The sequence below is a fragment of the Vicugna pacos genome, chromosome 26 (assembly GCF_048564905.1).
Source record: "Vicugna pacos chromosome 26, VicPac4, whole genome shotgun sequence".
In the NCBI taxonomy this organism is placed as follows: domain Eukaryota; kingdom Metazoa; phylum Chordata; class Mammalia; order Artiodactyla; family Camelidae; genus Vicugna; species Vicugna pacos.
In genome coordinates this window covers 1,593,392-1,619,224 of record NC_133012.1, presented here as the reverse complement: position 1 = coordinate 1,619,224, position 25,833 = coordinate 1,593,392, and the positions used below count along the sequence as shown (strand labels likewise).

General features: G+C 40.9%; 1 protein-coding gene across 1 annotated transcript in view; it reads right to left on the bottom strand.

The window, feature by feature from the left end:
* Positions 1 to 25,833, bottom strand: part of LOC102525084 (arylamine N-acetyltransferase 1) — a 133,024-nt gene that overhangs the window by 50,014 nt on the left and 57,177 nt on the right. Inside the window, exons 7-8 of the transcript XR_012064344.1 lie at positions 17,191 to 17,334; positions 467 to 617 (exon numbers count right to left, since the gene is read on the bottom strand). The gene's annotated coding sequence lies outside the window, so the exon portion shown is untranslated. The remainder of the gene's footprint in view (positions 1 to 466; positions 618 to 17,190; positions 17,335 to 25,833) is intronic.

Below are 25,833 nucleotides of genomic sequence, written 5' to 3'. Positions count from 1 at the left end.
TCTGTATTTTTTCTTTCCTGCAGGTTTTTCATTAGCCAGGACCCCTAGAATGATGCTTTATAGTTTGTTGCTTTTATGACTTTTAATGGACAATTTTCCCTTCTGCATTTTTATGTCCACCAATACACTTAATACAGTACCTCACATATAACACTTAACCACTACACATTGATAATTTGATTGGAAGAAAAGGGAGGATGGAGAGGAAGAGCCACTGAAGGTAAAATATGGAATAAAGGCCTTCACTGAAGTAAAGCAGAAGTTCACACTTAGATAGACAGGTTATTATACTGATCTGCAGGATAGAACACTTTGGAGGAAATTTTAAAAAAGCAGAAAGATGGAAGGGCCATAGAGAGGGAGGAATAAAGTATCTGAAGCAAGGAGACATGAGGGAAAAAAGAAAATAATAGAAAAAGAGTAAGAACTGTAGGGTTACGGATTTCAGCTTCTGTCAGACACTTACTTCTTCGTTGACAGTGAGAATTCCCATCTCAAGTGCAGGAGCCGTCTGCTGGAGGGTGTTACTCTAGGCGGGTTGATGATGTTCGTCTACTGGGCCACAAGGGTGGGGACTGGACTCGACTAGTTGTGTAGCTTGGGGCATGCTTCCTCTGCTTCTTATAGGAGAAAAGACCAATGAGCAGCATCCTCTTAAAGGTCATCTACCTTCAAATTTTATCCCATTAAGGGAAGGCGATAGCTCAAGTGGTCTAAGAGCACACGCTTAGCATGAACAATGTCCTGGGTTCAACCCCCAGCACCTTCTCTAAAAATAAAATAAATCACCTCCCCCCACAAAAATAAAAACAAACAAAACCCCCAATTTTTTCCCATAGTGTTCTTATCCTACAACACTTGAAGCAAAACGTTTGATGGATTTGTTTCCTTCAAAATTCAAAAAATATCTGGATGTCTGTTTAATTAAAGACACCATGGGCAAAGGTGATGGGGAGATGATGAAGTAGGAGACAACATCTACACAATCCAAATTTGATAAGGGAGTGTTTTCTGTAATGTGTAAAATATTCTTGCACGTTACCAAGACACAATTACAGTGCTCCTGGCAGGAAAAAAGGCAAGCATAGGAGGAACTCTAAATGGCCACAAGCCTATGAGGAGATGCTCTAACTCATTAGTAATCAGGGAATTGCTAATTAGAACAGCAATCAGGTATTTACTCCTTTAAGCCTGGCAAGATGTTTAAAAATTGGATAAGGCTACAGGAGACCTTATGCATTTATCATGAGATAAATGTAGGAAGCTACTACACATGAGAGGCTAGACTGGGGCAGCCATACTGCAGAGTGAGCTAGGAGGGGTACTGGTTGAATATATTTATGTGTGTAGGTGTGTATATGTGTACACACACACACCGTTTATGGACCTAGGTGAGAATGTGTATATAATGTATTTCAGAAGCAGATTTCTTGAATCATTATATATAGTAGATTACAACAATTCTGATTCTGAGATATATTACAAATAAATTCTCACCAGCTTCATAAAGAATTATGAAGACATCTATTTGCAGTAATGTTTTCAGTGACAGTTTGGTACCAGCAAGAGTAAGTACACAAAGTCCATGCTTGCATACCAGAGATAGTAGTAACAGAATACATGTCACAAAGCCATATGGATTAGAGTTTAAAAACTTGTGTTAAGAGTAAGAAACAGAATGAGATTCGTTTATGTAAGTTTTAAAATACATGCACACATGGAAACAATATGCATTTTATTGCTAAAGTTTTCTAGACTTAAACTAAACCATTTATAAGTAAAGCTATTTAATATCAAAGAGGGGGATTTATGATTGGCACTAGGGAATCTCGAGCTCTCCCAGGTCTCCCCTGGGAGAGTTTCAGTTGTAGTTTAGTCTAGAAGAAGACAGCAGGCAGTAACAGATCTGTTAAGTGAGCAGAGATTAAAAAATTGGTCTTGTGTTTCTGTTTTCAAGTTGCTGTGTCCCAGAATCTATTCCAGACAGAGGAGAAACAAGGACAGAAGAGAATGAATGTTCTATTTAGCAGACAGGTGATACAGAGTTGTTACATATCACACTATGCATACAATACTTAGAGAATTTTTTGCGACCCTGTTTTATCACATTAATTCTATAAAAATCTGGGGTAGATTACAGCATTTCCAGTGGAGGCCTTCCAGAATCAGAGCCCAAGCCATGGCATTTCACAGGCATGCTTTCTTTTGTTATACAATTTTAGAGAAATAGCTTTTTAAATCCTCATACACCAACGAAGTGTTCAGTGTGTCAATATTTTTCTTATAATGTATGGTTGCAACCAATATTCCTAAATGTGATTTTTTTAGTTTTAATTTTTAATAAGATCTGTCTTCACAGAATGCAGAATGCTTTTGCTAAACTTATGTATGCTTGTGCTTTATTGCAAAATACTATTATAGCATTAGCTAACACATCTGTCACCTCATAATGACTATTTCTATTGTGTGGTAGGAACAGTAAAGATCTACTCCCAATAACTTTAAAGAATATAATATAAATACCTTATGATATCTCTTACATGTGGAATCTAAAAAAAAGGCAAATGAACAGACTCACAGACATAGAAAACAAGCTTATGGTTACCAGGGAGCAAGGGGGTGGGAAGGGATAAACTGGAAGTTTGAGATTTGTAGATACTGACTAATATATATATAAAATAGATAAAGAACAAGGTCCTACTGTATAGAAAGCCTATAATGAAAAATGGTATGAAACGTAATATATAATTATATATGTATAACTTAATTACTATGTTGTATGCCAGAAACTAACACAATATCGTAAGCAGATTACACTTCAAAAACTTTTTTGAAAAAGTAACTGCTAGTAATATCATAAGAAGCCACATCCCAAGTGGCTTTTCAAAACCAATTTAATCTTTTTAAGTGCAAATATATTCAAAATATATACTTGCGTATATTTATTTGTGGTAAGCTTCTATTTCTAAATATGCAAACATGTACAGTAGAGAACGTGTACAGTCCTCTAAATTGTACAGGTGAAATTTTATTTTCTTCCTTTTGTGCTGTCTGTTAAATGCCACACTCAGAGAAAGGCAAGCTATGATTTCAGTTAAACTCGACAAATATTTGTGATTGAGTATACACTTTCAATCACCAACTTGAGCAATATGATAAATGTCAACTGTCAATGAATTTTTGGACCGTATTACCTATCGTCAGCTATTTTTCTTAATAAAATATCCTTAGGAAGAGTCTAAACACAAAGACATAATTTATTCTTCTTCAGGAGGTTTTCTGTCTTTTATAAAACAGTATTCATATTTTTAATTTTATATTTTTACTCCCTTCCCCAGGCAAAGTGATGTATTTAATAAATGTTTAAATACTCCATCAATAATTTTCTCTTACACATTTAATCACTTTTTTACTTTCTTCTCATCAGTATTGAAATGGCTCAAAGATTTCCCCTAGCTCACCCCCTTACCTCTCTCTGCCAGCAACCACTCCCTCACTGTCTCCTTATAATTTGTAGCCAAAGATGTTTCCAATTTCTTATTTCGCAACATCTGCTTATTCCACATCCTACTGCAGTCTTGCTGCCACAACTTACTCTCCAACAGCAATTTGATAATGAATAAAATAATTATTTAATAAATAATGTTTATTCTTTTATACTTTATAAATTATCATTATTATTTTAATGTACTTTGAATACAATTTCATGTGTAGAGAAAAGTTTAAACAATTGTAAAAAGGACACCTACATGCACTCCAGCTGGTCACATTTGTTCTTTCTTTTTTTTCACCCCCCAGCAATCATTTGAAAACAAGTTGCCAACATCATGACACCTCACTCCTAAGTACTTCAGCAAGTTTCTCCTAGGAATAGAATGCTTTTTCCTATGGCTCATGCAATTTGGATACACAAAAAGCTAACAATAGTTCTATAATAGTATCTAAAATTGAGTCCCTATTCAAATTTCCCTCACTGTTTCCAAAATGCCTTTTATAGCCATTTTGGTTTTGGTTCATGCTTTTATTTGGTTATAGATTTTTAGTCTCTTTTAATCTCCAGCATCCTCCTACACTTTATTTTGTTTCAACACAGATCTTTTTGAAACGTCTAGAGAATGTCCCACACCCTGGATTTCTCCCACCCTCTTGAAGTGGGTGCCGGGAAATGAATTATTTACTTCCTTAAATGAATTCCTCTTGGTTTTTCAGATATCTAGTGTGAAACCATTTCTAAGTCTCAGAAAAACCTAGTCCCACTAAAATGTCCAGGATGCCCTTCCCAATAATTGGGAGAGAGAACATCGAAGAGCCCCCAAAATAGGAAATCCATGAATGCTAGTAGTTGTCAGAATTAGGGGGCCCAATCTTTATAAATATTTTTTTCCATTTTCCTCTAATTCTAGCAATAAGAAAAGCTTACTTAATTGTTACTGTATTTTAAATAGTTTTTATTAAAAACCCAATAATCTCATTTTCAACAGTAAAAATGTACCTCCCTATAGACTCGAAGTTCTCCGGGAGAGGCAGGGTGATGGGTAAATCATAAAGAAGTAAAGAACAGAAAGCCAGGTCCAGAATAAATTTTGAATATCATGAACTCCTAGTCCACAAATCTAAAGGATTTCAATGAAGTTCAACATAATGACATTTACTAAGCACTCATTATGTATCACGTATTGTGGATGTGGACACAAAGACAAGTGACAAATTGTCACTGTCCTCTGAGGACTTTCAGTCCAGTTACACACACAAGTAATTTTATACAAGACCTTGAAAAGACACGGAGTGTGAGCATCAAGGACTGGAGACGGAGCACCCCTGAACCTGGAGGTCTGATGAGGGGACAGCAAGTAAGCCAGGTCTCAGCGGGCCTCCCCAGACCCTGCCTGGCACGAGCAGCAGGAGTGAGACATGACAAAAATTCTTTGCTTGACCAAACTTTAGTCAGGCTCCTAGGACCTACTCCTGGGCTCATCTGTATACTTCCTCATAAAATTCAGTTTCGGCAAGAACCCTGCTGAGTTGGTTAACAAGTCTTTCATTTCCATACCTGATCACTCTCCACATCTCTAATTGGGGTCCTCATCCTCTGCCTCCTCCCAGGTGAGGTTTGATGGCCCTGTTAGGCCACTTTACTGGGAGTGTCCCTTACCCCTAACGTTCCCTCTTAGTAATTTCCTATTTACTAACCCCCACCCAGCTTCTTGGCTGTAAATTCCCACTTGCCCATGGCATGCTCTATTCAGAATTGAGTGTGGGTGTCTACTGAGGTTTCAAGAGTCCTGAATAAAACCTGTTTTTACTGCTCTAATATTGTCCAGTTCTGTTTTTCTCTTTGACACGTGGAAGTCAGAAAATTTCATATTGAGTGAAAGCAAGTGACACATTTGATAGGGAAGCAGAAGTCTGCTTAGAATATTAAGCAATAAAGATACAATGGAAATGAGAATTTTTATGTTTTTCCAGTGCTATGTGGGTGACTGGTCCTGTGGCATTTGTGGGAAGTGGTTTTGTAAACTTCCACCCAGACTTTAAGCCAGTCTTAGTAGTAGCAGTGAAAGGAGCCACTCTTGGTTCTCGGACCCATGAATTCTGGTGGTAGAAGAAATAAGGTCATATACTGATGACTGATCCAGAGGATAACCTCACCCCGGGAGGTATTACTCCAGCCTCACAAGGTGTTTCCTGTATTTTTCAAAGTTCTACTCTGTATCAGGCCATATGATTTGGGGTAATAGCGACCATGGTAAGACCAGAGAATTCTATGAGCGTGAGCCACTATGCTTCATTTGATGTAAAAATTTCCTGGTAAGAAGTAATCCTGCATAGAGTAACATGTAGATGAAGAAGGCAGTTAACAGATAGTGGGTTTTAGCGGAAACTTTGCAGATAGGGAAGACAAAGCGTCTGTTGCAGTGAGGACAAGTCCCTGGGATTTTTCATGTTTGGTGTCCCTTGGTTAGGGTTTCCTTGATCATGTCTGAACAGTGTGTTTAACAAAACTCTCCATTTGTTACAATGCCTTACTCATAGGCTGGCTCTCTCATTAATTAAGTAGGTCAGAGGCAGCTCAGGATAAGGTACATGTTTTAAAGCCTCAAGATGCGTTCAAGATACCATCCCAAGTGTCTTGATTTCAACATTATTATTCAACTCTGGTTTTGATCTGCATAAAAATCAAAATAAAAACACCCCCCCCCCAATAAAAACAAAACTGCCAGCATCAAGCTGTGCCCCCAGGGCTGGGATAATTAACTACTTCAGAGTAGGAATGTTAGGCATAAAAGCTACAGATTGTCTCACACACTTGTGTTTCTTGCCTACCCCTCGTCCATCCCTATTCGAAGTTTCTGGTGACTCCCTGAAGGTTCTCTTCGTCTGGTTCTAGTTTCCAGCATTTTCGCTGCAGCAGCTGCTGGAGGTCTCAGGAGCAGACACTGACTCCTCGAAGTGAATGTCGATTCTATTTGGTTTTCTTATTCAAGGTATTTGCTTTCTATTCTGCCCAGTGTCTCCTCTGAGGTTAGCTATGGTACGTTCCCTTGTGTAGTTTCCAGTGGTAGAGAGTTGACTGCATACCCCTTCTATGGGGTAACAGTTTGAAGACACGTAAGACCCTCCGGGGTGATGTAATTTACTCTTCCCACGTCAGGAGACCGGAGGTCTAGCCCTGACCCTGTCAGTAGCCAGTTAACCTTGGACTTAGTGCTACTCGCTCAGTTAAGATGATGAGGCAATGTTGCTGGAGGAATTAAAAGGACATGGGGGAGGGGGAGCCTACTCAGGCAAATCCGGGGGTTTGTATGGGTCCTCAGTGCTGTGGACTTACTGTGGACATGGAATTTATTCATTTTATCTTTGTTGCTAAGAATCTTTTCTTTGGGGGGTAGTCATACCCCATCGGAGGTAGGCCTGTATTCTGGATTAGATTTTGGCTGTTTCACAGTTTTTCTTTGTGGTGGACATAGTCAGAACTAGGTCCTGCATCTTCCCCATTTATACTCTTGAAGGATTTCCATAGTCTGCTATTCAGGGATGACATTTGTGCTTTGGAGCAATCAGGATTAGACCTTGCTTCGTACTTTATCAAGGCAAGGGTCCTCAGGATCACTGGGTAAGCTCACCACAGGCAACTGTCAAAACTCACTCTGCTCCCTTTCATGAAAATTACTATTTGTTATAAAAGAATGAGGGTTGGTATGTTAAGGAAGGGGTTATACGGAAGGGGAATGTGAAATATATAACAAAATGAGAGACTCTTAGCATCCATAAACTTAAAACCTGTAGTAAAATACTCATGACATAAAATTGATCATCATAAAAATTTTGTGTACAGTTCAGTAGTCTTAAGTACATACACACAGTTGTGCAACCAATCTCCAGAACTTTTCATCTTGCAAAACTGAAAGTCTAAACACATTAAACAGCAACTTCCCAATTCCTTCTCTCCCCAACCCCTGGCTACCTCTGCTTTTGTACATTTATCCTACTTTCTGCTAATATACATTTTTAATAAATTTGACTAGTCTAGACACATAAATTTTAGGAAAACCATACAGTATTTCTTGTGATCAGCTTTTTTCACTTAGCTTAATGTCTTCAAAGTTCATCCATGGAGTAGCATGTGTCAGAATTTCAATCTTTTTCAAGGCTGAGTGATAATTCTATGTATATACCACATTTTGCTTATCTATTCATTCATTGGTGGACACTAAGAATAGTGTTGCTATGAACATTGGTAATCAAATATCTGAGGCCCTGCTTTCAATTCTTTTCATTATATACTCTGAAGTGAAATTGCTAGATTATATGGTAATTTTAATTTTTTAAGAAATCTCCATACTGTTTTCCATAACAGTCATTTTGCATTCCTGCCAACAATGCTCAAGTGTTCTAATTTCTCTGCATTTTGTCAATTGTAGTTTTTTGGTTTTGTTTCGGTTTTGGTAGTAGCCATCTTAAAAGGTATGAGGTGATATACCACTGTGGTTTCAGTTTTTACTTTCCTAATGATTAAGTGATATTTAGAACATCTCATGTGCTTCCTGGACATTTGTATATCATTTCTGGAGAAATATATATTAAAATCCTTTGTTAATTTAAAAATTGTCTTTTTTATTGTTGAGTTGTAGGGGTTCTTCACATATTCTGGATATTAACCCTTACTAGATACAGCCTTTGTAAATATTTTCTTCCAATTTATTGTTTACCTTTTACTCTGATGAATATAGTGAAGTAGTTAAGATCTTGCAAGTGAAATCTGTTTCTGACTTAAAAGTCTATTCTTTCAGCAACTCCAAATGAGCCACAAATACTGGAAGTTTTAAACTACTTATAACCAACAACTGTAAATTATTAAAAGAAACATTTTTTGTGAAAGAAACTTGGAAAGTATAAAATGATAATATTGATTCAATTTGAAGTACAAACAAACCAAATTTTTAGTTGAATTTCTGTGAGGTCCAGGTAGATGAACATAATGATAAATGGTAAGATTTAGGTAATTAGAAAAGGATGACTGTGCCATAGTCTGTAATAAAATGGAATATGAATATTTATGTTGATAAGCACATTTGTACGTGTCTGTGTTTGTCTGTGTATTACATATATGCATATTTTTCTTCTCTTTCTCGCTTTGTCTTTTAGCCTCAAGTACTTATCTGATTTCTTTGCAGAGGTTTGTCTGCTCTAGAACAGGTTCAATCTGATAACAAGCAAAATAATATTTTAAAATACATCTTCTAACACATTGTAATTTCACATGAAAAAGAAGTGGAGTAGAAGTGCTGATGTGTGAGCCTTTCCAGGTCCAATCGTATGTCCTTGGCAGAATACGTCTTCCCGGACATGGGGAATAGAGCACAGTGTAGGACCATATGCTCACAGAAGTTACGGTGGCTTAATTGGAGCAGGGATGGTAAAGAGGTATGCTGATTGTGTAAAGTGATGCTGAGAAGTTGGCAGGTGTGTTTGTGTATGGGAGAAGAATTTGCATTTAGATAGGATCCTGGATCTGAGGGCGGAAACTAGAGATTAGATGAGCAGGTGCTAGTGAAGTTCAAAGTTAACGGAAGAGAAGAAAAACTGGACTGAGTCACGGAGAAGGAAATCCGCAAGAAAATAAAAACATGTGGCGGTGGAATGGGATTGGAGATCGGGAGAAGAGAATGGACAGAAAGTCTAAGAAGCAGTAAGTCTAAATACAAGAAGGGAAAACTGGAAGTGAGGCCAGGAACAAACAAGGAAAGCAAGACTGTCACTTCTGCATAGTAAGAAGAACAGCATCCCGTAACTGTTTCAGAGGAAGTTATGAGCGTGATAAGGAATAAAATTATAACAATTACATGAAGAAAAGTATAAACATAGAAATTAGATAAAGGAATAAAAATACAGGAAAACGAATTTATTGTTTTTTATTTTATTTTTTATTTTAACGGAACAGAATGAGAAGCATTTAGGAGCATCTAAGTTTTATGTATTTGATTCCAGAATGCACAAAGAATTTTGCCAGTGGTCGTCTTAAAGCTAGAATTTATTTTTTCCTTTCCCTTGAGGTATTGACTACATATACTGCATTCTCCTTTATAGTATTTAGAATAAAGAAACACACATCAGCAAAAAATATTATAATGGCACTTTCTCTAACTTTATTTTAGAGTACATTGTGTATATCTTAATTTTTCTGCTTCAATGTCATATAATATGCTAACTTTGGAAGATCAAAAACTGGTAAATAAAAGAATATGTCACATTAGAATCAAGCAGTTTTAAATGACTTTGCTGCTGTTGTGCTAGTGGTAGCATTATATAATGGTGAGAAATTTGTTTTCCATTATGCTCTATGGCAGGGGTCAGCAAATGTCTATAAAAAGCTACATAGATAATACAGTTGACTCTTGAACAGCGTGGAGGTTAGGGGCAGTGACCCCCTTCACAGTGGAAAATCCACATATAACTCTGTAGTTGTTCCTCTCTATTCAGGACTCTCCATTTGCAGAGTCAGCCAACCACACATCATGTAGTACTGCATTTATCACCAAAAGTCTGCATAGGCCACTGTGGAAAACAGTATGGGGATTCCTCAAAAGACTAAAAATAGACTTACCATATGACCCAGCAATCCTACTCCTGGGCATATATCCAGAGGGAATCCTGATTCAAAAAGACACCTGCCCCCCAGTGTTCATAACAGCACTATTTACAATAGCCAAGACATGGAAACAGCCTAAATGTCCATCGACAGATGACTGCATAAAGAAGTTGTGGTATATTTATATAATGGAATACTACTCAGCCATAAAGAATGATAAAATAATGCCATTTGCAGCAACATGGATGGCCCTGGAGAATGTCATTCTAGGTGAAGTAAGCCAGAAAGAGAAAGAAAAATGCCATATCACTCATAGAACACAGACTTGTGGTTACCAGTGGGGAGGCGGGTGGGAAGGGATAAACTGGGAGTTTGAGATTTGCATATACTGACTGATATATACAAAATAGATAAATAAGTTTATACTATATAGCACAGGGAAATATATTCAATATCTTGTAATAGCTTACAGTGAAAGAATATGATATATGTATGTTCATGTATGACTGAAGCATTGTACTGTCCACCAGAAACTGACACAACATTGTAAACTGACTATAACTCAGTTTAAAAAAAAGTCTGCAAACAAATGGACCTGTCCAGTTAAAACCCATGTTGTTTAAGGTCAACTGCACTTTAGTTTTGTGATCCATTCAGTCCCTGTTGCCACAACTTGACCCTACCATTGTAGAGCAAAAGTAGTCAGAGCCAGAGGTCCTACAAAAACACCTGGCAGGTCATATTTGCCCAGGAGCTGTCATTTGCCAAAGTATGCTCTATAATTACAAGGAGAAATTTCTTATTTCGTTTGCTTCTCAGCGTTTTATCAGTAACTTTTTCTAAAATTTTATTATGTGAATTTGTAGGTTAACATTCCAGATCCTTTTTATTTTCTGAGGCTATTTCTACTGCTTCTCAGAAAGATACCTTATTTTCAGAAACTCAGAATATGTGGCTTTTTTTCCTTTACACTGGTAGAGTGAACTGTTTTTCAAAAGCATCTGTGGGGCTTAATTACTAGAGTTATGTCTTCAAAAAAAAGAACCAACTAGATTTGGGTCTTCAGCAGTGAATACAAGAAAAGGCCAAATATACTTCTTGACTCATACCAGGCACTTAAGCAGAATTCCAATTAATATCTACACTATGATCTCTCTGGAACACCAGATTTTTGAGAACTGAAATATACTATACTTTACTAATTCAGACTAATAAAAAGGAGGTCATTCAAAATTTATAGTACAATAATAGCAAGTTCATCTGAAAATACAGATGACTAAATTATCATCAGGAAATCTACTTTAACAAAAGATAGGCATGGTTTAATGTAAATGGGTAAATGCAGATAGGTCCCTGGGAAAGAATGCCTTCTAAATCCTGAGGACAGACTTCCTAGGCCAGTTGAGAAGCTCCTTCATTTTGGTGCCCAACTTGGCTCTAAGTTGAAGTCAGTCCTCCAAGACCTGAGAAAGACATCCTAGAAAACAAGTGGTGATCTTGATGGGACAGAAGATCACCCATTTTGGAGCATCCTAGTCTGGGGGTGGGGGGTGGAATGCTTTCAAGGCCCAACTCCAGGGGGCTCAAGTGGTAAAGCATCTGCTTAGCAGGCACAGGGTCCCGGGAACCATCCCCAGAACCACCTCTAAAAATAAGTACGTAGGCAAATAAATAAATAAACCTATTTGCCCCCCACCCCCATAAAAATAAATAATAACAAAAAACAAAGTCCAACTCGAGGAGGGTGTGAGTGTACTTCACAGCGCCGAACTGGTGACCGTGACCGCTCTCCAGGGGATGATGTGCCATGTGAGCAGCATCTGAAAAGACAGACCCAAGCGGTCTCTCCTTGATTTGGAACGAGGGAGTTCCCAGGTCTGCCTGCCAGAGAGGGTCCTCTGCGGCAGTGTGAAAGACCCCAAAGGCGTTTCGTCTCCTTCTCGAAGTGGATACACATGGCAGAGGCCAGCAAGTGTCCCACGGTGTCATCACCAAGGAAAGGCAGGGGGAGTTTTATCACGGAAAAGCTTTTCCTGTCATCCGCCACCGCCCATCACAGCACTGACACTAGGGAAAACGCGGCTTAATCTTGGGACAGCGGGCAGGCTGGGGGGTGGCTGGCAAGACCTAGAAGAGCCCCCGAGGTTCTGTGTGATCCCCCAAGGATGGACGCGACTCATTTGGGCGGAAGGGTGGGGTAGGGGGCGATGCCGGTCTGTCTGTCTGCTTTCACCAGGGGTGGGAGAGGAGAGACGATGGTCCCTTGGCAAGCCTTCTGATTTCTTGCCTGAGAAACACGCCGCCTCCCTCTCCCCTCCGTCCCCGTTCCAAAGAGACAACTTAAGAGAGAAACACAGTTTACGAAGAACACATGCAGTGTGCCCGCCGCACAGGAGAAGGCCGAGCCAGAAGCCCCACGCAGTGACGGGCTCAGGACTCCAGCTTTGAGAGGAAGTGTTCCCCCCTCCCCTTTCAGGTCCAGAAGAAGAAGAAGAGGGAGAGGGAGAGGGAGAGTGTCCTTCTCAGGCACCCGCTGTTTCTGAAGTGCCCTGAAGCCCAAATCCCCCACGTGCCACAGTGCCACCAACACCCACCACACCCAACCACTGCTGGGCTCTGGACCGACTGGGCTGAGGCGGGGTGGGGGAGGAGGGGAGGAGGGGGCTGAGGTGGGGGGGTGGGGAGTGCTCCATCCTGATTGTATACAAAGCTCAAACACAGCTGTGGCCCAGAGGGGACGGTAGACCTGTGTCAACCCTCCGTCCTCTAAAAACCCTTCCTACTGAGGCAGACAGGAAGGCAGACATCACCCAACCCCCACTGCACGCCTCCTCAATGCCCCCAAAACAACCACCACAACTAGCTGTCCCTGGGGAAGGGGGGATCGGTGGCACGTGAACATCAGTCTAATATTCATTCCAACTTCATGACTTCTCATGGAAAACGATGATGCCATGTGACGGTGGGAATGGGGGAAGCGGGGAGAGAGAGAGAGAAAAGACTGTCTTTAAAAAAAAAAAAAAGAGTGCAGTGAGATAAAGACTGGATGTAGGTGAGGGCAATAGGTGAGGGAGTTGTAGACAACGTGGCGACACATCTGCAGCCTCCCACACGGTGGCAGTGTGGTCTTGTGCATGCTCAGCTGTCTCCTAGCCACCTCCAAGTTGACTTCCAGGATCATCCTTTTGGGTTTCATGGCTGCACTGTTGTCTGTCTCAGGCAATACTCTCTCTTGATTTTCCATGGGGAAAGTGGGGTGGGGGGGCCAGGTGGCCACACCATGACATGCCACATCACATGTGACCCGGAAAACGGATACACACCCATCCATCACCCATGGGCTCCAAAACAGGATTGGTCACTGGTCATGATGCACACTTTGTCGGTCCTTTATGGAGTGATGGCAGACAGGACAGGCAGCGACCAACTTTTTCCTTCATAAAATGACAGTTCATCCCTTGTGGAAACAAATTGATGATGGGACAATGTGGTGGTGGTGGGGGGGGCCTTTCAGGAAGACAGTCATTGAAACTCATGTGCATGGGAACCGTGCCGAGGGAGATCTCCATCACCTAACCTCACCCTGATCTAAATTTTCTTGCAGACAGCTAAGGGTCAAGGTCAAAATTTCTTCAGGGCGGGGGTGGTGTCTTCTGGGCCTCGATGGTTTTTCAGCTGGGGCGATCGCCCTCAGGCTCTACACCACATTTTGGGGTGGTCCATAGAGTTCCCCGACAGTCCTGCCTCTTGAACATCTCAGAGGAAGTTTTGCGGTCTAGAAGCCAAATGGGTAGGTGGTTCCACCTCATGAAACCGGTCTTTAGTTCCAGGAAAACAAAGTCTGTTGTCAGTGCCAACAAGAAACCCAGGGTCAGGGTCCTGAGCGCTGCCAGTCAGGAAGATGTCTAGGCGAAGCAGCTCGGGTGGTCTGAAAACGCATGCGGGTTCAGGTCCACTTTCCCAGCCGCTTCCACAGCCACGGGCAGGAGGAGGGTCTCCCGAGGGGACAGAGCGGTGATCTCCCTGGAGCGGGTGTCCAGCTGCTCAGCTCCAGAGGGAGGCTTTGGTTCTCGAGGGTGCCAAGTCCAAAGTGAACCAAGGGCAACGGGAGTTGGAAGAGCGGTGGCCAAGTATCGGAGAAAACTCGAAGCTCGCAGGACTGGCCCAGCATCTCAGTGGGAGGGGCAGGGGGGAAAGCACGCAAGGATGATGACACAGAACCACATTCCCATCCCTATCACGGTGAGGAAGTTTCCACTGAGACATGCTCCCTCTCCCCCATCTCTCCAAGGACCTGCATTTCTAGCAAAGATTGACCCCATTCAGACTCGTCGGGTGGCCAGATTAGCGTACTCTCACAAAATGTGGCCTGAGGATGGACCGAAGTCCACCAAGAATAGTCATCACCCCTAGAGGCCCTTGGACACCCGCTCTGCTGGGATGTTCCCTAAGGATGGCAGATGAAGACGGTCTGCCCATACCTTCCAGGAGCGTTCCTCAGAATGAGATCGTGACCATTCCAAAGCCCGAATCTGTCACAACAAATGTTCACGAGGAAGCCACACTGAACCATCTGGGACACCACCTTTTCTCCTACCAGGTTTTTAGCATCTTTGTCTTTTGAAGAGGGTGATGTTCTGGCGGAGTTCTGCAGGTGCTCTGGTTGACTGAGTGGGTCCGTGGATGTGAGTTTCCGTATATTTGTGAGAGAGGGTGAGTTACCAGTGTCCTTCTGCTCTACCATCTTGGCCTCCCTCCCCACAAGGGTAAATCTTGAAACACTTACCCTGACTTCTCAGCATGTTTCCTAGAGCCAGTTTCAAGTTATAGGATGTTTGCCCTTTAAAAGCAAGTGTAAGTAAGTGCCACCCCTTAGATATATAGGTAGGGCTCTCTCTCAAACCCAGAAACTCTGTGTTCCAAACAGGGTAGGTGAAGGTCTCCTTACACACACATTCGGACCCCAGAAAGGAATGTGTGGAGAAGCGTTCATTCAGCTGGGCTAAAGTGCAAGGGGATCGACGTATTTCAATGGAGGGGAAAAGACAACCTTTTCAACACTTGGTGTTGGATAAGTTGGACATCCAGAAAAAGTGAATTTTGACCATTACTTCGTACCATATATAGAAATTAATATTGAAAATTAAACATGGACCTAAAGTTTAGGCATAAAACCATGAAAGTTCTTGAAGAAAACACAGGGGAGGTATCTTTAGACCTTAACTTACGTAAACATACAGTTCTTAGAACATAAAAAGCATGAACCCTGGAGGAAAAAGATAATAAACTAGTCTTTATAAAAATTAGGTAAAGATATTGTAGGGGAAGTAAAAAGTAAGCCAGGCACTGGCAGGAAACAATTGGAGAACTAGATGTACTAAAGAACTAGTGTCCAGAATGTGTAAAGAATTCTTACAACTTATTACTAAGAAAATAAACAGCCCAAAATAAAAATGGGCATAGGATTTGAACAGACACTTCATCCAAAAAGATATCCAAATGACAAATAAATAAAATTGTTCCCAATGTCACTGGACATTAAAGAAATGCAAATTTATGAATACACACCCAATTAAATACTTAAAATTACAAACACTTAGAGCCCTGAGCATTGGCAAGGATGCGGAGCGTTCTTGTGAAGAGAAATGAAAACATGTCTACACATATGCTTTTAACTTACCTACACACTAATGGTCACAGCAAAATTCTTCGTAAGTCCAAACTGGGTGTGACCCAAATGTCCATCAAATGGTAAACGAATAAGCAAGTCATAGCATATCATACAATGGAAAATTATTAAACACTTAAAAGGAACAAACTCCTGATACATGCAACAGTATGTGTGAATTACAAATGGATTATACTAAATAGAGGAAGCCAGACTGAAAATAATCCCCCCAAACAAATAAAAAACCCTCCGAATAGCAATATGGAGGATGGCTGTATTCATAAAAAGCATGAACCATGGAAGAAAATGATAGTACACCAGTCCTTAGAAGATTAGATCAAGACATTGTAGAAGTAAGAAGCCATGCACGGGGAGGACATGTGAATACGGACTCTAGAAATGGCAGCTGCATTTGTGAATCTGCAGAAATGGCAAAACTATATGATCGAATGAAAAAGAGTAGTTTCTTGACACTGTTTTGGGGTGGGGGGGTAGACTGCAAAGGAGCCCAAGGGGTCATCATACAACTGCAATCAGTGACCCAAATTCATCACTTGAAGTAAGTGACTTGAACAGAATTCATGTCTCACAAAAAGCTGACAAAAACCCTGAATTCATTACCTTTCCTTTTTGAACTTGCATCTCCACCTGTAATCCCTCTGACAGTGAATGACACCATCACCTACTCTATCATAAAGCAAAAGCTGGCAGTCCTCCTTAAGCTTTCTCTTTCTTACTCCCTAAATAGATGAGCTCAGCAGGCCATACCAGAATGAGAGTTCACTACCTTAGCCTGCCCCTCAGTGCTAAGTGCTGGTGAATGATCATGACTGGACCCAAACTGTCCTCTCTTGCCCACACTTCTGCAGCAGCCTTGTAAGTAACCTTCTACCCTGACGCTGCACAGATTTCTCCATATGTGAGTCTGGCCATGCTGCTTTCTATGGTCCACTCATGGGGGGAAAGATGGGGACTTTTTTGTAAGTTAAAGGTTGTTTATATGACTCTTCAGAATCCACTCTACTGCTTCCTGAAACCTGAAACCTAGGTATAATTTGGGGGAAATTCCTATATACTTTTGGCAAATTCCTTTGCTTAGTTCCTAATTTCCTTGTACTTTGTAGATATATTTCCTTGTGTATAGGCATGAAGTTACAGATGTTTCTGATTTTATTATAGAATTGTTTGTTCTTTTTCCTTTTTTTTTTTTTTTTGGTAAGAGTCATGGATGAAGCTGCATAGGTGTGCCCACACTTTACCATCTTTCCTGCAAGTACAATGTAAGATACTGACCAACACCTGCAATCGCTCTACACTGACGGTTCTATATTATTTTGTAAAATATTGGCTTTTGAAATAGCTGACTACAGAGTCCTACCAAAATAGAAATCCGCAAAAGACATTATCAGATGAAATAAAGCAATTCGCTCACCTCACAGCCTGGGGTAACGCTGTGGCCCCAGACATGAGGGGCACGTGCAGAACATTTCTCTCCGATGGTGCTGGGAGGGAAGCACACCGACCAGCCTCAGGGTCTCAGGGTCACGGTTATCACTTCGACAGGAACAGTCACAAGCTTCACGGGTGAAAGAATAAAACAAAGTTTGACATAAAGTGTTGAGTTTTATGTTTGCGGGTTTTTTTATTTTCCATACTATGGTTAAAGATCCTTAAAACTAAAAACTCATTCATTTTTTAGATCATAGTACAGTGTATTTCAGAAGGGTCATTCAATAAAGATGTATTGAACTTCATTTAATAATTTTAAAAGGTAAAACATTTTTAGCTTTTCAACTAAGGATGAAAAGAACTGATGTATCAGATTCCCTACTGCATTGCCTTATATCTAGGGACCATCAAGGTTAAAATATTGTTTCTATATTTATTTTAAGTTCATAATTAACTTTTCTGTGCTGTATGGATTAGTATTTCCTTCCTGTTGATGACTCAAATTTGCAATAAAAACCAATAAGCTTAATAAGCTTCCTAAATTCAGTATAACATATACTTAGTTATAAATGACACACATCCAGATATTCCAGTTTTGCAAATATTTTTAAATAGTTGAATCACAGAACTATATATATATATATATATATAGTTTTTTTATTGAAGTATGGTCAATTTACAATGTTGAGTCAATTTCTGGTGTACAGCGTCAGTCATGTTTCAGTCATCCATATACATACATAAGCTCCTTTTCATTTTCTTTAGTTACTATAAGATATGATTATAGTTCCCTGTGCTATCAGTAGAAAACTGTTTATCTATTGTGTGTGTAATAGTATCTGTAAACCTCAAACTTCCATTTTATCCCTTCCCACCCGTTCCCCCTCCGGTAGCCGAAGTTTGTTTTCTATGTCTGTGGGTCTGTTTCTGCTTTGTAAGTAAGTTCATTTACGTCTTTTAAAAAGATACTTTTGAATTTCATTTACCATCTGCCTTATTTCTTTTGAATTGATTTTTTGTTTTTTTATCTATGATACTATACGTGAAGAGTGCAAATATCCTTATTCATTGCACTTCCTCAAAGAATGCAAAAATAAAATTTGAAGAAAGGGAAACACGATTTGAGAAGACCTTCAAAGCCATCCAAGACAAGGAACACGTGCCACTTACCAGCTGTAGTATATTTTAGCAGCATTTCAAATTAAAGAATTGAAAGAAAGAGAAAAATAACGTCAAATATTCAGATTCAAATAGAAGACTAATGCTACAGGACAATTTTTGATTAGCTATATGATGATTAAATCTTTAACAAAAATACATCTTGATTATTTGGTTAAGTTCACCTTTTTAAGGGAACACAATTATCATGGCTCACAGAATTCCATCCCAGCTGTGAAAAATGTTTTACACAAAATTTGACATAAACACCAAATAAATGTTTGCCACTGTTTTCATTACTGAAATTGTTGTTGCTAATTTTAAGCCAAAGTGGTTATTTCATATATACTATTTATTAAGAAGAAAAATCATTCACATTAGGTTTAAATTTATGCTCTAAAAGATGGCTTGGAACAGACTGAGGCATTACTTGCACATAGAAATTCTCTAAGTATTCTTCAGTGGAGCCGTAACACTGAGCAGGAGGAGGACTTGAGTAACTGGCTAGTTTTCCTGCCAAAATGGGACGTTTAGCGCAATGGATGACGCTCACAAGGAAATGTGATGATAATGACAATGATAAACCACCCAGCCACCTCGGTGCAGGACAGGCTCACACACCAAATAAGGCTTCAAATAGCCGTGTCTGGACCAGGAGCGCCCCAGGGTTCTTCAGGTCCCCAGGAGCTTCCACCCTTGGTGGGAGATTCTTCCCCTGAGATGGTGTAACCATCTCCAGGGACTCTCAACTGACCGCTGAACACCTGGGCCGGGCCTCACACAGTGGCCAAGCACTGCACAGACAGAGCAGAGCTGCTGGGTGGGCCCTGCCCAACCCAACAGGACTCGCCCCCACCCGACCTCAGCTTCAGCCCACTCATCCCAGCCCGGACCATCCCCAGGTCAGGCCCAAGTCCTGGCTGTCCAATCTGGAACTCACAGAGCCCTGCCCACCCCACCCCGTTCCCCTGAGGACCATTTCCCACCTTCCCACTCCCTGGCCCTCCCCCGAGCCCTGGTGGGCCCAGCCGGCTCCAAGTTTACAGGGGTTTGCAGTGCTCTGACTCATTTCTTTTGGCACCAGAACCCTTTGGCCTTGGGAATGCCAGGGGAGAGGATGCTGTCGACTCTTCCCTTAGAAACAAGTTCTTGGGCTTGAGCCTGGAAGGCAGGAGGCCAGGCTTGGGGTGCGAGGACCACACAGCTGCCAAACTGAGTCTAAAGGGGGGGTATCTGTTTCCCTTCAACATGCTGGGGTGGGAACTGGGGCTTCAGTGACCGGTGACCCTGTAACCTCCAGGCATGAGGAGTAATTCCTGCCATTTAATGAAGAGGAAAAAGATTCAGAAATTGTCTTCAAGGGTCATGATGGGGGCTCTAAAGGGGCCCCATAGTTCAAGGTCCTTGAGGCCCTAAGTCTGAACTTTTGAATCTACCTCAATTTTGAAGCTCACATTGTGTGCACTGCCTGGCCACTCTGGCCCAAACTGTGTGACCCCAGTTTCCATCTTTAAAGAAACTTGTTTTATTCATTTAGAAAGACACATGGCAGAGGGGGAGTACAGCTCAGTGTTAGAGTGCGTGCTCAGCATGCACAAGGCCCTGGGTTCAGTCCCTAGTAGTTCTGTTAAAAAACAAAACCAAACAAAACCACACTGCTTTAAGTAATGTACTAGATCCCCCCGATGGGGCGTGATGTCAGTGTTACATGGCTCTGCTGATGGAGACAAAGCTGGCTCGGTCACATCTAATATCCCCTCGGCTGGCTTTTATGGCCACTTTTTAGTGCAGACCTCTTCACGTTCAGTCAAAACCTGTGGACTATTCTTTTGCAATCACCAGTGTAATCAACTGAGATAATGGGGAATGGCTAAAACTAGCAAATGAAAGGTTATTAACTGGATATTCAAAAGGCCTGGAAGTTCTAGCCCATAGATATGAATTACAAAGAAGAAAAAGTTCCTTTATAATAGAGACTTGAAGGACAGAGACCACTGTAGCCAAAGACTAAAGTTAGCATCACTAATAATGGGACAAATGGACTGCTGGCCCATCAATTTCATGAAAACAAAGCAGCAGACTGTCTTACAGAGAGACTATGTTATTTATCAAAGCTGTGCATAATTCAAACCCTGGATCCAAGACAGAGGAAGAGTATTTTGGGGGGTGGCGGGAGGGTATAGCTTAGTGGCACAGCGCATGCTTAGCATGCACAAAGTCCTGGGCTCAAGCCCCAGTATCTCTATTTAAATAAATAAACAAATAAATAAATCCAAACACCTCACCCCCGAAAATAAAATTAAAAATTAAAGAAAGAACATTTCAGGACAGTGGGGAAAATTTTAACATGGACTACACTGTAAATCAGCACATATATATATATATATATATATATATATATATATATATACACACACACACACACATACACACACACAATATATAATTTCTATAATGTGGATTTTTACGTAAGAAAATTTCCTTGTTTTGACAAGAAACATGCTGAACTATGTAGTGTTGATGTCTATAATTTACTTACAAACAGCTCACAACTCCCTCAAATGAAACTCTATTTTCTCTATATATACAGTCAATGTGATACAGGTAAACAGTTGATTCTCAGTAAAGGACATCCAGAATTCTTTGTACTTTTCTATAGTTCTGAGTGTTAATGGAAAGGAGAGGAAGTACTAGTGGATCAGGTAGCTGGTAAAAAAGTAACTTTATGGAGGGAAAACAAGTGCCACCTACCCCCTAGTGAGGACTCTCCTTATTGGGCTTTCTAAGTCATCCCACCCCACGCCCCACACACTCACATCATTTCTTTGGCTGGAAGTTCAATGTGGTAGTTAAAGAAGTAGACAGAGTGGCACAGGAACTGTGTCCAATTTAAGAGTATTAGAGAGAAGCCTGCATAACTACACAAACTTATTTCAAACTCGTAAAACTGTACAAACTTTAGAATAAACAAGCAGGACTTAAACTGCTGGCCTAGGAAGTACAACCATCCAAAACTTTGACTTGTAAAGATACATGCACCCAAGTGCACATAGCAGAACTGTTTACAACAGCCAAGAAATGGAAGCAAATTAAATGTCCATTGACAGATGACTGGATAAAGAAGTTGTGGTATTTATACAATGGAATACTACTCAGCCGTAAAAAAGAATGAAATAATGCCATTTTCAGCAACATGGAAGGACCTCGAGATTATCATAAGTGAAGTAAGTCAGAGAAAGATAACTATCATGTATTACTTACATGTATAATCTAAAAAAATTATACAAATGAACTTATTTACAAAACAGAAACAAACTCACAGACAGAAAACAAACTTAAGAGATACCAAAAGGGAAAGGGGGGAGGGATAAATTTGGAATTTGGGATTAACAGATACACACTACTACATACAAAACAGATGAAAAATAAGGACCTGGAACTAGATTCAGTATCTTATAATAACCTATAATGGAAAAGAATCTGAAAAAGAATATATGTAATGTGTAACTGAATCATTTTGTTGTACCCCTGAAACACTGTATAAGTCAATTATACTTGAATAAAACATAAATAAATTTTTAACAGGCAGAAGAAAAAGCGGTGTGAGTGAAACACCACACAGCTGGAAGAATCACTAGGCTTGTGGAAACCAATCTCGAAAGAGTTCACCTGCCAGGCATACCTGTATCCTCAGCCTCCAGGAAACGCTTGTGCTTCCAAAGGTGTGCGATGCCTCAAGTCTCATCCTGCCCTGCTTCCTCTCCATCTCAGCTGCTTCCCGCCCTTCAGAGGTGCACAACCCCCTTTTGCTTCTATCTCATCCTCTATCAGTTCTCTCCAAATTGATAAACACGTTTGATGCGACTCCTATCAAAGTGCTGTCAAGATTTCTTTGTAGATATCGAGTATTTTAAAATTTCCATTAAAAAAGGCACTACAATAGCTAAAACAATGTTTAAAACAAATTATCTGCCTGCCTAAGTGTAGCTATTATATAGCTATAGTCAGCAGGACGATGCGGTGTTGGCAGATACAGTGTAAAATGCAGAGCTGTAAAGCCTTCAGGGAAAAAAACCCAGGATACTATCTTTGGGAACAAGGGCTAATACATCCTGAGAAGTGTCACCAAAAGGTTGATACAGAAAAGAAAATTGGACCTCATCTAAAGTAAAACCTTAAAAAAATTGTTTCTTGATGAGAAAATTACTTAGATTTATTTACTCATATATTACTGTTTAACGGAGGTGCTGGGGATTGAACTCAGATTGTCTCCCTGCATGCTTAGTACGCAGGGAGACAATCTGAGAGTCCTCAACTGACTAAAGACAGAGTTCCCATAGGACCCAGCAGTTCCCCCGCTAGGGATGCACCCAAGAGCAATGAAACATACGTCCACACAAAAACTTGCACGTGAGTGTTCACAGCATCTTTGCCTGTAACAGCCAAAAGCTGGAACAACACATTTCTTTCAACAGGTGAATGGACAAATAAGCTTTGATACATTCATACTATAAACTACCACCTGTAAGTAAAAATAAACTATTGATAGAAGTAACATCTGAATGAACCTCCAGAGAATTATGTATCTGCCTTGCACCAAGGGCTGCATGCAAGTCAAACATCATTTCCAGGTTTGGCCAGCAGAGGGGAGCAAAGGGTAGCGGAGCCAGTGCTAAGGAGGGGTAGGCAGTGTCTCTTGACAGTCTTTCTGGAGGTAAAAATCAGCTGGCAGGTAGCAGGAAGTCCAGAATGCCGCAATCAGGAGAGAAATTACTCACACAGACAGTGACCCAGAATGAACATTAGGCTGAGGAGGCAGTGGAAAGGTTTAGCCACAGTTCACAGTGTACCTGTTGTAGAGATGGGAGCAACTAGACCTCAGACCGCTCCTCCCAGCCTGTCTGCAGCCTGTAGACTCACTCGTTAAAGTCACAGGCACCTGCTGTCCACGCTCGGAGCTGCTCACACTTCCTGTCATGCAACCAGCAGAGGCTAAGGGTCCACAACCAGCCACGTTGAGGAGGAAACAGTGGGGTCTGGGCACCAAATGCAAACACAGTCAGTCAGTGAGAGCACTCAGACACGTGCCAACTAAACACCGACCGAGCCAACCTACACACGATGTGGCTTCGTATTTTTCTTCTGTCCTTCAGAAGGGAAACACTGCTTAGTTGTGGAAACACTGTATGACTTTGAAATTAGACAAACATGACTCTACGAATTGTTAGCTATGTGGCTCTCAGCTACTTAACTTTACTGAGCCTCAGTCTCTCCATCAGGACAACTAGAAATAAGGATTCTTACTCACAAATCGGCTGCAAAAAAACGACACGAGGTATTGAACCTGCCTGGCAAAGAGCTTAGCAACTGGTAGCTACTCTGTCAACACCACCCCCTGTTCTGTCTCCCTCTTTGATCAGGGAAGATCACACATGATGACTCTTGCTAATTCCGAATATAAAGTCTCACTGTCTCGTAAAAGCATAACTAACATGAATTGAGAGGTCACGGTGTTGGGTACCGTATTAAGTTTTCACAAGTATTATTTAATTCTCATAACAACCCTACAAGAAAGGTACTTTTATCATGATCTCTATTTTACAAATAAGGATATTGAGGCTCTACAAGTGGACCTGGCTTTCCTAGTCTTGTCAGGTAGGTAGTAAATAATGAAGAGGGATTGAGAACTAGGTAACTGGGTTCTAGAATGTATACACGTGACACTACACACTCCGTTTTCGAGTACAGATATTTAACCAAATATTAAGAAATTGAAGGGAAAAAATAGAACTAAGAAAATTGATTTTGCAACATGCTTAAATGCTGGTACTAGTGACACAGGATCACCTCTTCTACTGGGTATTCAGGGTGAAAGTTCAGTGTTTAATGAAATACATGGAAACAGACCCAGTCACTGACATTCCACTCCCAGCGCTTTCATAAAAGGAAAAGGACAATGGTACTTTGGAAGAAAGTAAGCTGTTAGATTTAAAACTATTACATCACTAAGGAAAGCTCCTTTGGTCTTTCTAGGAAAATGTTTTCTCCCCTTTGCTTCACACTGAAGGGGAACATGGCATAAGAACCCCACTTCTTTCTCAGTGGATGCCTAAAACACAATCACAGTGCTGGTTACATACACTAGTCTGCCGAAGGCTTTTTATAAATACTGGTTTTTGGGATCTGCTGACTCAGAACCTCTGGGGGAGGACTGCCTGAAAAGCTCCCCAAAGCCATTCTGATACATCAGTCTTGATGACCAGGGACTGGATTCCAGAAGGGGACATGGTTCCTTGGCCTCTAACCTCCCTCTCCAAAGGGGAGAGGCAGAGAGTGGACAGGATCTGGGAATTGAGGAAGGTGCAGAGACATGTCTGCCTACATTTCTTGCCTTAGACAGACTCTGGCAGATGCTGGATGAGGGGCCAGAAACTGCTGCCCCGTGAGCCCCCACGGCTGTAAAGACAGGCAACCAGGTCCAGACCAAAACTTCCCTTTACAAGTGGGGAGAAGGGCCTGGAGGCCACTATCTAGATGTCACTCACGCTAGATTGGTTTGAAAATGAGAAGCCTGAACAAGGCCCAAAGGACTAAAAAGACCCGTGCTTCTGGCCTCCACCTACTTTTCAGACTTATTTCACTTTCTAGGAAACTCTTGCATGTCTCTGAAATTTCATAAGCTCAAATCCTATCCCTTCGGCATGGAAATATGACACCATCCTGCCCAACACACAAACTTTTCTTTTTCTCCTTTCTTTTCCTCTCTCTCCTCCTGCCTTTCGCATCCTCTCCAAATAATTCAAAATTACCTTTTAAAATTCATTTCAAATGAGCTTTTCAAATAACCCTTCCTTGCCAGACTGCTCCACAATCAAACACAGGTGTCCCTCTTTTAACTACTCATCTCACCATTTTTCTTCATACCCAAGAGCCTCGTGTTAACACATTTATTGGTGGGAATCTGTTTAATTTCTGCCTCCACCATGCAAATCTAGGCTTTCTGAGAGAACTGAGTCTGAGTCCATTTGCTCCCTGCTCTCCAAACCTAACCAGGTGTCTTTCTTTAATTACACGCTCAAACCCTCTGCTGAATGAATAAAATTAAAGAAAGACTATTTCAGAGTATCCCTTTTTTCCTTCCTCCGTGGCAGAAATTTATTTCATTCACTTACTCAATAAAATGTTTTGAATTCCTCCAATGTGTCAAGGCCTGTGAGAATTAAATGATAAATAAGAGAGACTCTTTCCTCAAGGTCCTTAGAAGTTACTGAGGGATAAAACATGTATTCAGGTAACTATTACGAGCCGACGAAAGGAACCACACACTTTTTTGCTACTATGGTTGAATTTCAGTCCTCTGCAGTTGTCAATGTGCCTGCTCCTGTGAGAAGATGTTAGGTGAACTCCTGAGTCAACTGGATTTGAAGACTTTGGTTTTATCACGGCAGCCTTGCTTGACAGCGTCTAA